Source organism: Lycorma delicatula, chromosome 3 (genome assembly GCF_047948215.1).
Source record: "Lycorma delicatula isolate Av1 chromosome 3, ASM4794821v1, whole genome shotgun sequence".
Lineage (NCBI taxonomy): Eukaryota > Metazoa > Arthropoda > Insecta > Hemiptera > Fulgoridae > Lycorma > Lycorma delicatula.
In genome coordinates, this window is record NC_134457.1 from 88,693,527 (window position 1) to 88,706,652 (window position 13,126).

Consider the following 13,126-nt stretch of genomic DNA (forward strand, 5'->3'; position numbering starts at 1 on the left):
CGGGTGTAACCACGTATTTTTAAATGAACGTGTATATATATATATATATATATATATATATATATAAAATCTTCCTTTTTCAGAACACGACTTCCTGACTTGTCTTCTTGCTCATCTGTTTGTGAAATGCATTTATGTAGTCCTACTTCGATTTCTCTACAAACCATCGATTTTAATTTTGATTTCTTTCTTTTTCAATAGTATTATCTTTTATTGGTTTTAATTTATCAATATTTTGACCTCCTTATAAAATACCTAAAATGTATTTTTAAATCGATGGTAAAAAATATCTAGTAAAATATATAGTCCATAGAGTAATATTAAATTTTACTTATCGTTGAGAGCTGAAGATATTTTTTAATTAATTTACAAGCTGACCTCAAAGCTGTAAATTGTAAAGAGGAACTCAGCGTATTCGACGCAAAGAAATTTATATATAATTTCCTAAAAGTAGAAAACATTGTTTTTTAAAAGAATGAATATATCATTTTTCTGGATGGTAAAACGTGGTTGACAATATAATTAAATATAGAATCCCATTTGTTAGGGAAAAACTTCTAGGAAATTATTTTAATAAGATAATATAGTAAATAAATAAATCTCTTATTTTAATTTGTACAATATAATAATAATAATAAAACTCACATCAGCAAAAAAAAGTTTATGTCTGTCTAAATAACCGTCTATTGAGTTTAAGGTTGTGTTAATCCTAGATAAATATAATTTTTATACGAATACCTTTTAAATTTTATTACTTTTAATCTTAATTTCAATGTTGTAATTTTATTATGGATTTTTGTTAATGATGAAGTAATAAATAAGAATGTTATGTGTACATAATAGACTTGAATTTTGTGATTTATTATTTGAAATAGAAATTCTTTTAATTCTTTCTTTAAAAGAGAATATCTGTTTAAGCTTTTCATGTTATGCGGGAGCTTGTCAAGAATTTGTTAGTAGATATTTCTGGTGTTGATTTACCAATCTCATTGAATTTATAAGCATATTATAACATTAAAGCATTTATAATACTATAAGCATAATAATAATAGTAATTAAAAAAACTATACGAAAACTCTGAATTTTTGTTACTGTTCAACGTGCACATAAATACAAAAAAAAACTTAGCATTCTGCCCTTAAGATATTTGTATGTTTTTAGAGTCCTAAAAATGTCTGTAAAAGTTTTTAAGTACAGAGTTACTCACACGTATATCAAGAGTAATTTAGGTAGGAATGATAAATTCTTGTTATATTTGCCAAAATTGTAACTGTAGACATTTTTATTCATTTGTGGCTCCAAAGTTTTATTATTTATTACCTAATACTATAAAGGAATCAAGAAACTTTACGGAATACAATGCTCTGTTATTTGTATGGTTACTAGAAATCGATTAAATTGAAAAATTATTTTTCTAATTTAATTACTGAAGAGATTGTTGAAAGAAATTACTATTTTAGGATTACAGTATTCATAAATGTTTATTAATATTTTAAGTTGCTGGCAGTGTATCTCAGAATTTCTGTTTCACTTTATTGTGATTGTAACGCTCAACATGTAAATAATATCTATTTTTTGTTTTATAATAATTCATTTTCTATTTTTTTTATGTTGCTTTGATCATGGTTATTACAACGGTTTCCCTTGATCTATCCAGACAAATAGTAGGGCAGTTCGTTTTTTTATTCATAAAATACCTTATCTATCCATTCCTAACATGTTATCTATAATGAATTATTATGTAAGATTCAGAATAAAAGATTTACTTATTTATTTATAAGTAAGTACGCTACAGAGATTAATTTATCAGTCCCTAGTTTAATAAATAAAAAATATTCTTTTTTAAACATTCAAGGATAAATATCGGATAATTAATTATATTTAGTATTATATCTTTTATTTTCATAATTACGATGTTTCTCATTTATCGACCCTATTATCGCTGACTTCACGTGGATGTAAACCGAAGCCGTATAGAAGATAGAATGGAATTTCTGCAGTAGCAGTCTTAATCGCAGTGCAGTGCTAACTGCTGCACACTGCCATATATCGTGGGTGTATTGTGAGTGGCAGAACGCCATAAATATTACACGTGTAATACTTATTGGTGAGTAAAAATAAATTAATAATTTTTTTCTTAATTTAACATATTTGTTAATATATTTTTAATATCACTTATCTCAAAAATTAGATGTACATTAAATTTTAAACTAATTTCTTTCATAAATATACCAGTAAAAGTAATTTTCATAAAATTTTTAAATATATTAATTTATTTTGTTGCATTTTTGCTACATTTATTTTATTTATTTTTTGACATAAAAAGTAATAAAAATTACAGATATTTTGTGGTTTATGTAAATTAATCTTTATTTATTTAACCTTTATTAATTACTTGTATCTTCATGTATTTACCTAAATATTATTTCATGTGCATATACTTTACATAGTTAATATGGACTTAAGTTACATCTATTTTTTTATTTTATAATAATTAATATTAATTTTGTATTTTTTATTTCGCTCTGACCAAGGATTTTACTCCTGTTTCCTTGGATCCGTCCAGGAAAATGCTAGGGCAGTTCGTTTATTATCCGTGGAATAGCCTTTATTAACCTTTATTAGTATTATTATGTTTTTACAGATTGAACGTATCATCAATCATAATAAAATAAATAATTAGATTTCCAGTGGAGCTGAATGAAGATAAATTTGAAATTGTAGATAATTACAACATTTTAGTGTGACATTGAGTTTTTTATAACTAATTTTTTTTTAAATAATAATTTTTATTTTTTTAAATCATTTATCTGAATTCGTATTGATTAATTTATTTGGGACACCTTATTTTGTAAAATATGTATCACAATATAGGGTACTTCATATCTATCCAAATTAAGAATCATATCTTGTACTCTATGGTAATTGTAAGAAAACTAAGTACATCAGCTGATCGGTAAGATTATTAAATTATTTGTAGGTCATAATAAAACCATAGGCAAATTATCTACTCAGATTGCCGGGTCACTATAACAGTAGTTTGTTTCAGGTACGTTTCAAAAGCAATATTAAACACCATTAAATATTTCATACTTCAATCATTTAGAGTATGAATTTAAAAGATGCAAATTTGAATTTTCGTTATATTTTTTTTTCATACCAAACAAGTTTTTAAACTTTTATGGTGGTAGAATAATTATTTTTATACTATTTAACCTGTATACATAATTTATAATGTAATTTAAATAATATTTTTAAAGAAATTTCATGATTATTTGATATTTTATTATTAATTATGTATGTATTGTTAATAGCGTATTATATTTTTAAATATTTTATTCAACATAAAAACCTTGATTACGTTTTGATGTTTTCTTGAGAAAACATTAGTTGTAGTTTACTTTTCCGTTATATCTTAAAATAGATTTACCTTAACATTATTCAAGAAAAAGCAATATAATGAAGATTAATTAAAAAGTTTTATAAAATAGATCAAGATACGGTGTTTCATTAATATGAATCGTTCAGATAGATGCTTATGAATTATTAATGGTTTTTTTTTTATTCATACAATTTGTGCAACTAAATTGAAACACCGATTAGATATAGTTTATTAGATATAGTAACACTATTTGAAAATGATTCACGTTGAAAATTATTCTTGTAATTTTTCTATATATATATATATATATAATAAATAGTAAGCTAATTAAACTAATAAGACTGATCACATTAGGGAAATAAATATATTTAAATTTTAAGATTTCAAAAATAGTCAAAATGCTAGAAAATAAATTTAAATTTCATATTCTGAAGGAAATACACATAATAAATAACAATAAAAATATAACTAATGAACAAGTTAAATTTGAACACTATAATTGCATTCGGATAAATAATACATTAGGCTTAAATTATTCGATTTAATTTAAAATACATAAAATTATGATAGTACCGAAACTAATAGTTCCATTATCTACCACAGTATGTAATAGCAGATCGTTTATTTTATATCAGATAAAATCAATTATATCAAATATCAAGAATGACAAAAGAATGAAAACTGTTGCTTCATGTGGTCCTCAGTCAACCAAACTCGAAGAAAAATCAGCATTTACAACACGTACGCGAGCGCGCATGATTGTAGAACTTATGAGCATTTCGATTGATCTTAAATCATTAATATGAATTAACAAGATAATGTAAAATTAATATAATTCCAAAGAGGTGATATTAGAAAATGTGTATTAAAAACATAAAAATAATACTTAAAAAAAAAAAGATTTAAAAGTATAATAATTTTTTTTTTTAATTTTATAAATGCAAAATTGAGGCTTTTGAATACGGTGAATCGTCTATAAGCGTTGTATGCTGTAAAATGTTTGATAAATGATCAACAATGGGGTTTAAAAGAAAATTTTAAGAAAAGTATTTGAACCTATATAAAGGACAACCCAATATATATATATATAATACATTAATATCCCCACAAAATTCTGTTCCAGAAACTTTAAGAAATAACACATGCAAGGCGGTTGGTTTTCGTAAGCCACATTTTAAAAATTATAATTATAAACTTTCTAAAAAAATTCTTGTTTTCTAAAAAGAAAATTTTTTTTTAAATATTATGATAAAATTAAAAACGCTAAAATAAAACAGGAATATTAATTCTGAAATTACAAAACTCGAGATATATCAAGAAAAGATTGAAATAAAACCAATAAAGGACGACTTCTTTTACAAAGAAAAAGGTCCAACACAAAAAAAAAGGAAAATAGTGACAGAAAAAAGGCCATGAGAGACTTAAAAAAATAATGATGGGAAAGAGAGAAAAGCGATGCTAAAAAAAGTGTTAAACGTGATCCATAGTTGGCCGAAACGAAAAAATAATAATACAAACTCGTTATGATCTGTCCAAGTAGTAAACATTAACTTTACTTATAATGTAGCCTATACTATCTTAACTGTCATCTGGTTTGGCCAGTTTTATTAATGATTAACGTAATTTATTACACTTTCTTCGTTTATTCTCTGAAAAAAAAAAAAATATATATATATATATATATATATATATAAATAAAAATATTATAAAAGCTCTTTTAGTGTAAATAATACGAAAATATGGTGACTAAAAAATACCTGCAGAATATAATTAAAATTTTTCAACATTTTAGTAGATAAATCCCTCAATATTTTCCTACCATTTATTTATTGTTTAATATCTTTTACAGTTCCGTATGGGCGTTCACTATTTAGTCTTCGAATCACTGTTTTTATTATACTTTGAAATATAAATTTCAATTTCTTTGACATATAAACATTTTGAAAATTAAGTAAAAGAAAATAAAGATGTGTAAATTTGAAAACGGATTTTAAAATTAGGTAAAAGGTAAAAGAAAAGATAAACGAACCACATTTACAACATAAAAAAAAAAAAAAAAAACAGTTTATCTTCTATATACATTCGTTTTATACTGAAAGAGCGACATTGCAGAAATAATAATAATTTATTTCTTAATTTTGTTTTATATAATGTAGTATCCTAGAGATACATTCCAATCTTAAATCTACTTATACTCCATATAAAAACAATGGGTAAGAGAAATTAGGTATCTCTTATAGAGTATTCCTTGTTGGAGATTACCATTAAAATTAAAAATAACAAAAAAATCTATAAATTAAAATTATTTATTTATTTTTATTGCCAGCATACTTTACACCATTCAATACAATCATATTTTCTCATTTTAAGGTAATTCCTTCAAACATTGCATTTTATTAATCGAACAAAAATTTCTCTATATGTACTTCACGTAACCAGAAGAAAACATTTTCTCTAAATTTAGTTTTGTTTCTACATTTCTTGGTTTCTTCTGGGAGTAAGTAATACATTTTTAGTATAAAAAAGGTGTAGAAATGTTATTACAATTCAATTTTTGTTTTAGGAGTATAAAAATGTATTTTCTACATGATTTTCTTGTATTTTTTTCGTTATGAACTGTATACTTCTGTTAAAAAATATCCTTAAAATTTATAAACATATAAACACCTAAGGTGCGAAATATTAAGTTTCTTAAAAAGGGGAAAATTTTTTCCAGTAGATTTTTATTTAAAATTAGTCTAATTTTATGTTTCTGAGCAATAAATATCGGTTCTTTATTTGCATAATATGCTCCTCCCCGATATTGCAAACCAAAAATTAATCCTTGACTCCATTATTGCGTGTTATAACATTTTTAAAACAGTTGGAGGTCAATAACTCTTAAACAAATAGAATAGATAATTATCTACACCTAACTCTACTAAATTTTTTAAAATGCTTAAACCACGTGATATCAGCATCTAGAATCACTCTTAAATATTTTATCATGATAACCTGTAGTATTGTTGGACGCAAGTCATATCTTTTTAACGTACAATTTAAATTATGATATTTAATATTTTCCAAAGAGTTTGATGAGCATTTTAATTGAAAAATTAGATAATTAGTCTTTTCTACTTTAATGTTATTTCATGCTTTGTTAACCACCATCTAATTGTAATTAGGTCTTCCATATCCATTTTTTATTATTTTCACATTCTTTCCTGCATAATTAAGTGTCGTATCATCAGCAAGCACGTTATGTATCATCAAAAAATTAGAAAAAAAGATGTTTTTAATTTTAAAATTAATATTTTTGAAAGATCAAAAATTATATTTTGATCCACTCTTAAATGATTTATTTTTAGAATGCGCAAATATAACAGGTTTGTCATCTTTCAGAAATTCATAACCCTAATGAGAATACTGGATTGACAAATAGCCTAAAATCTATACCTTTTTAAAATAGAAAAAAATATGTTTACAAGTAAAACTAAATAATAATTATACAACTGTAATGTTAGATAATTTAGAGGTCATTAGTTCTGATTAGTAACAAGTTTTAAATTTACCTTCGTCAGTATCCTTTACTATTGATGCTTAACGTTAGAAACTTTAAAAATATATATAAATAATCTACTTACCAAAAAAAAACTAATTCTAATTTTTTCATGTAAATTAATTTTTTTCATGTGTGTTTGTGCTCGAACACACTATAATGTATACAAACATACACTATTTCTCTCTTGTTCTATTAGAAATTTTAATTTTTAAAAAAGTCTATAAACTGATTTATGAAAAAGCAATAACCTAGTAGTTTAAGAAATTCAAGAGTAAAAATTCTGATATGGATACAACATGACTTCCTCGTACGCCTATTCAATTACATATAAAATTTTTTGCTGCACTTCATTTATACTTATTTCTTTGAAAGTGAGATACGATCGTCCAATCGTTAATAAAGTGGACATTTACACAGTTGCTTAAATATTAGTTTTTATTAACATCAAATATTTATATAATTATTTATTCAACAATCTTACATGAAATATTAGGATAGAATAAAAGTCCCTTTATTACTAGTATTACTACATCAGTAATATTCATATGTGTAAGTTGCTGATTATCAAAAGTTTTAGATCTCTTCTGTATTGTATAAACAAAAGTTAATTAATAATAATTAAACTATTCCGTTTAATGAACTCCTGTATACTGGTTACAAATGTTAATTTCGACCTAACAGTGTAAAATATTCAGTTTTTATTATTGGATTATTTGGTGAATAATCAAAAATAAAAAAGACATAATCATACAGGAACAAGAAAGATAACATAAACAAAAATATATCTCAAAACATATGAAGGAAAGAAAATGTTGAAAACAAGGGAAGAATAAGAAAATTAAGAGATGGTGATAAACATAAAGAGGAAGAAAATGTTAAAAACAAAGAATAAAAATATTAAGAGAAGATGATAAAAGGGAATAAGACGTTAAGACCAAGCAAATAATAAAAATATTAAGATAGGATTATGAATATAAAGAGAGAGAAAATTTGTAAACTAGAGAACGTGTGCACAAATTAAGATCAGAAGAATTATATCAAACCAAAGAGCTATTAAATGATTGGCAACAAAAAACAAATAAACGAAATGATGATCTACTCCGACCTAGGAAAAATATTGTCCGACAATATCAGAGGAGTAATGAACTAAAAGATAAGAATCTTTTGCAATTTATTAAAGATCGGGCACGTATACCCGATCTTTAATAAATTGCAACTGATGCATGTATACCTCAGTGTATATGTTCTTGTGAGGGTCTATTTTTCACTCACTCTGTAGTTAACTTTAATGTAGATAAAATTAAACAGAAATTCCCGAATAATTAAATAAAATTAAACTAGAAAATCCAAAAATAATACGATTCTAAATTACGTATAATTTTCAATTAATATCATATGTTTCACCAAATCTATTACATATACACATTTTTAAAAGTACATAAAATTTTATTTCAGCAATAATATTTATTTTTTATTATCATTGAATTATTATTTATCGATTTTTTTATAATCACAGGTTGGTAATTATTAAATAAATATATTTAAATTAAAAAAAAAAAAAAGTTAAAAAAGAGATTTAAAATGTCTGATTCGAAACGGTGTGCCTTCCCTTTAAGATCCAAATATTTCATTAATGATAATTTTAATTTTAATTTCGATTGCTGTCAAAACGGGAGGTGCACAACTAGACGTTACAACAGTGCTAAATCCAAACTGTCAACATCCTACAGCTAATCATTTTTGAGTTATGCGAGATACATACGTACATACGTACGTGCAGATGACACGCGGAAACTAGTCAAAATGGATTCAGGAATGGTCAAAATGGATATTTCCGTTGAATTATGAAAACCGAAATGTTTCGCGATCACAATACTTCCTTTACTTCGTACAAGGGAGTACAAAAAGAAATGGTGTTTGGTTCATTTTATTAAAATATTTAATTTCACTGTAAGTGAAATGTACAATGTGTTGCTGTACCGTTTTAAATATATAAAACTATATAATAACTGAAAATTACAATAATAATTCAGGATAATGATAAATTATTTAAAAATTTCTGGAATCTTTTAATGGTTTTTTTTTTCAATCATTTACTCCATTTCTGTTCCCGTTCTTTTTTTTTAAAAATAACTGGTTTAAAAATTTTTTTAGAGTGACAGTGATGAGTTTGTGGTGTTACTGTGCCCTAAAAAAAATCGAGAAAAATGTAATTGCACCATTAGAATCTTCAAAATATTTTCTGAATAAAATGTATAAAACAACACTAATTATTTGTTGCAAAGATGTATGGCATTTTAGACACATTAGCTTCAATATCTGTCTATTAGAATCAACAATATTACGTAATTAGTATTATTTTTAGTATGTTAAATTGAATTGTTTAAGATGCCTGTCAATATGAGTATAGTTATACGGAAGAATTAATTTACTGATTAATTTTTTACCATTATTGTAAGAGTACTTTAGGCTTCATTAACATTTTTATTTTTTTTTTATTATTAAATTGGTTTTTGTATTTTCAATGGATAAATTTTTATGTGTAATATAAAGAAGGTCGAAAGAATGGGAGTTCATTCTAATTAAAGAATATCATTTTTTTTATTATATTATTGTAATACTTATTTATTTTTTTGTTTTCAAAAGTCAAAGTATTATTTCTAATGGAATCATTAATGGATAGTATGAATTGTTCTAAGTAGCGAAAAGAAACCTGGTAAATAGGTAAAATTTTAGATAAAAATTTATTTATTAGTTTAGTTAATGTTATTGTATAGAGTTACTTTATTACTTTTTGGATTGAGTGTATTTATTATTGTTATTTATCTTTTTTTTCTGGATTTTCGTTTTTTATTATGTTATATTGTTGCCATTGTTCCACTTCTCAGACTGTCGCGTGACCACGAGTATTGTGTCTAATGTTCAAATCTATTTTATTGTATTGTATGTGATTTATTATGTTATGTATTAAAGACACTTTTTATTATTATTATTTATTATTATTATTATTATTATATTTATTGACATTAAGTTAAGGTTGCAGACATACCTTTGAATATTAAGCTTGATAAGGGCACGGATATTATTTATGACTTGACGTCAAAGCTGATGCATTGCTTAACGCAATTGACATTATGAATCGTGAACTGTGTTTGCTCAAGAGAGAAAACGCTCAGCTTAGAGAAGTTATTAAAGAGCTGAACAAGCACATTAAATTTAATATTAATAAATCTATTGTAGAAAATGTGGCTTAACCTTCCTGTGTGGAGCATTCAGCATCTCCTGATGAAAATAAGGTAAATGTATGATATGCAGGCGATGGGGTCTACTTGGACCATGGTAGCTTCTGAAAAGAAAAAACATTGGAGAGGCTCAAGACCCCAAGGAATAAGTCGTTAATAGCTCTCATGTCCATACGAAACCAGTGAAATCCTTTTCAACGAAGGCGAGAATTACAGGTCTCGTGCTACTGATACGGACATTGTGGTCATGAAACCAAGAAGAAAGGCTCTATTCTTCAGTAGATTTAAACCAAATACGAGAGCCTCCGAGCTAGAGCTGTTCATTAAGAAATGCTCGTCTGTCTCTTCGCTTCAGTGTATGAAGTTAAACTGCAAATTCTCTGATAAGTATAGTTCTTTTCACGTTTCAGCAATTGAAGCTGAATTTAACGAACTTAAAAAGGCAGATTATCTGGCCTGTGGGAGCTTTGTTTTTTTATATTTTATAGAAAGCTGAAGGATGGGAATATTGCCACTTTTTCGCATAGAGAGAATGATATAGTTCAACGATCTAAAATTGTTGAAGTGCTCACGGTGAAGAGTAAATTTTTTGACTATTAATGGGAGATATGAAGCATCTTAAGACCCTTTATCAGAATGTTCGGGGACTTCGTACAAAATCTGAAGGGTTTTTGGCTTCCACGGCAGCCTAAAACATCAGATTGTTGCTGTGACTGAGACTCTTCTCTGATTCTTCACTCAGAACCAATTACTTCACTGATAAGTACCTTGTATATAGCGCTGACAGAGATCAAGAGTCCATTAACAAACACCGTGGGGGAAGATCCCTCACTGCAGTCAGCACGGACTTGCGCAGTTTTAAAAGACATGAACTGGAACTGACAGAGGAATGTGTATGGATCGAGGTGAAATTTTACTATGGGTTTAATTTACTGATCGGTAACCATTATTTTTATCCTAATTCTTCTCCTACGATACTAAAAAATTACATTGACGCGATCGAGCCTGTTCTGGACATCGCACGTTATCGAATCATTATGCTTGGTGACTTCAACATTCCAAATGTATCTAGGAAGGATCGTTGTTTGGAACCCGGTATTTACTTTTATACCAAGAAAAAAGCAAAGCTATTTATTATTTGAATTTATGGATAGCATAAATTTAATACAGCTAAATAACCACATCCCTTTTCAGGGTAAATCTGTATTTGATTTGGTGCTGTCCAATACTGGTGTATATGTCTCTGCAGAAGCCTTCTGTTTAGTCTACCCTGATGAACGTCGTGATCCCCTGTTGATGTCTGTATGCATGGTGTTAATCGTAACCTCGAGGCATGTTTTATAAGAAATTATCATAAGACCGATTTCATGGACTCTATAGAGAAGCTGAGGCCACAGATTGGGAAATCATCCTTTTCGCTGTTGATCCGGAGGTGGCTGCTGGTGATCTGAATGACGCTGTTGATGATTTAGTGAACAGATTTGTTCCATTTCATCGCACCAGAGTGCAGAAGTTCCCCTCTTGGTTCTCAAGCGATTTAATTGTACCTCTAAGCAACAAGAAAAATTCACAGGAAATTTAAGAAGTCTGATCTTTCGAGGGAGTATATTACATTCCCTGAATACAGGAAAAAAGTGAAGATGCTTACAGCCCGTAACAGAGACAGAAAGTCACAGTTAGCTGAGAACAATCTCCACGAGAAGCCTTCTGACATTTTTAAATACATAAAGTCTCACTTAAATGATAGTTCTAGTGCTAGACCCATCAATATGAATGAAGAGATTATTACAGATCCTTCATTGGTAAGTAATTTATTTGGGGAATATTTCCATTCTGTTTATAAGTCTGATAGTGGTAAAATATTTTATAATAAAATAGAGACGGACAAAATTATTACTGTTCCTACTATAGAACCTGGCGATGTCCTGAAGGCTATAAAATGTCTTAGATGAAACTCTGCTTGTGGATTTGATAAAATCTCCCCGATAGTGATTAAGAGAATTGGAAGTATTTTAGCACCAGTGCTACGCTCTGTGTTTAATTTAAATTTAAAATGTGGTAAGTTCCCCGAAATTTTGAATATTGCAGTTGTATCTCCAGTTCCCAAAAAAGGTAACCTGCCTGACATAAATAATTATAGGCCGATCTCTGTATTGGGAGACATCCATAAGCTATTTGAGAAGATTGTTCACGATTATCTATATGATGTACTTAGAGGCCAAATTTCGTTCCAACACCATGGATTTATTAAAAATAAGTCTACAAACACCAAACTTGTTGATATGTTGACTTACATTGTGCCTAAGCTTCAACATCGAACTCAGGTGGATGCCGTCTGTTTTGATTTCAGTAAGGCATTCGATACTGTTCCTCACAGTATCTTTATGAGTAGATTGAGGTCTTATGGTCTCATTGATCCAATGATATGTTGGGTAAAGTTTTATTTAGCGGAACGAAAATTTAAAGTGAATGTTAAGGAAAAGCTTTCTGCTGAGTTCCCGATTTCTTCTGGAGTTCCTCAGAGTTCCAACTTGGGCCCATTGTAGTTCGCATTGTTTATTAACGACATAGCCAGGCGTATATCCTCACATTATTCATGTATGCTGATGATCTCAAGATATGTGCCGAGATTAGGAGTGCATCTGACTGGGTTGCGCTGCAGCAGGACATTGATCAAGTGGTCAGATGCTCGAGACTCAATGAGATGGAACTTAACATCAGTAAGGCTAATACGTCGTTACGTATACTAGAAAAACCGTACCGGTTATATACATATAAAGTGAATGACGTTATTTCCAGAGTCAAAAGACCTCGAAATCAAAGATCTCGATGTTAATATCGACGCTAAGCTTTTACTTAATGAGCTTGTAGCTAGAACTATATCTCTGCTAGGAAGAACTTAGGACTGGTTTTCTGGATTGGTGGACATTTTAAACATCCTACCACATTCCTTCCTTTGTA

At 27.5% G+C, this 13,126-nt stretch overlaps 1 protein-coding gene across 1 annotated transcript in view; it reads left to right on the forward strand.

The window, feature by feature from the left end:
- The first annotated feature begins 2,005 nt into the window (after positions 1-2,005).
- Positions 2,006-13,126, forward strand: part of LOC142321782 (myosin-IIIa-like) — a 361,639-nt gene continuing 350,518 nt past the window's right edge. Inside the window, exon 1 of the mRNA XM_075360160.1 lies at positions 2,006-2,107. The gene's annotated coding sequence lies outside the window, so the exon portion shown is untranslated. The remainder of the gene's footprint in view (positions 2,108-13,126) is intronic.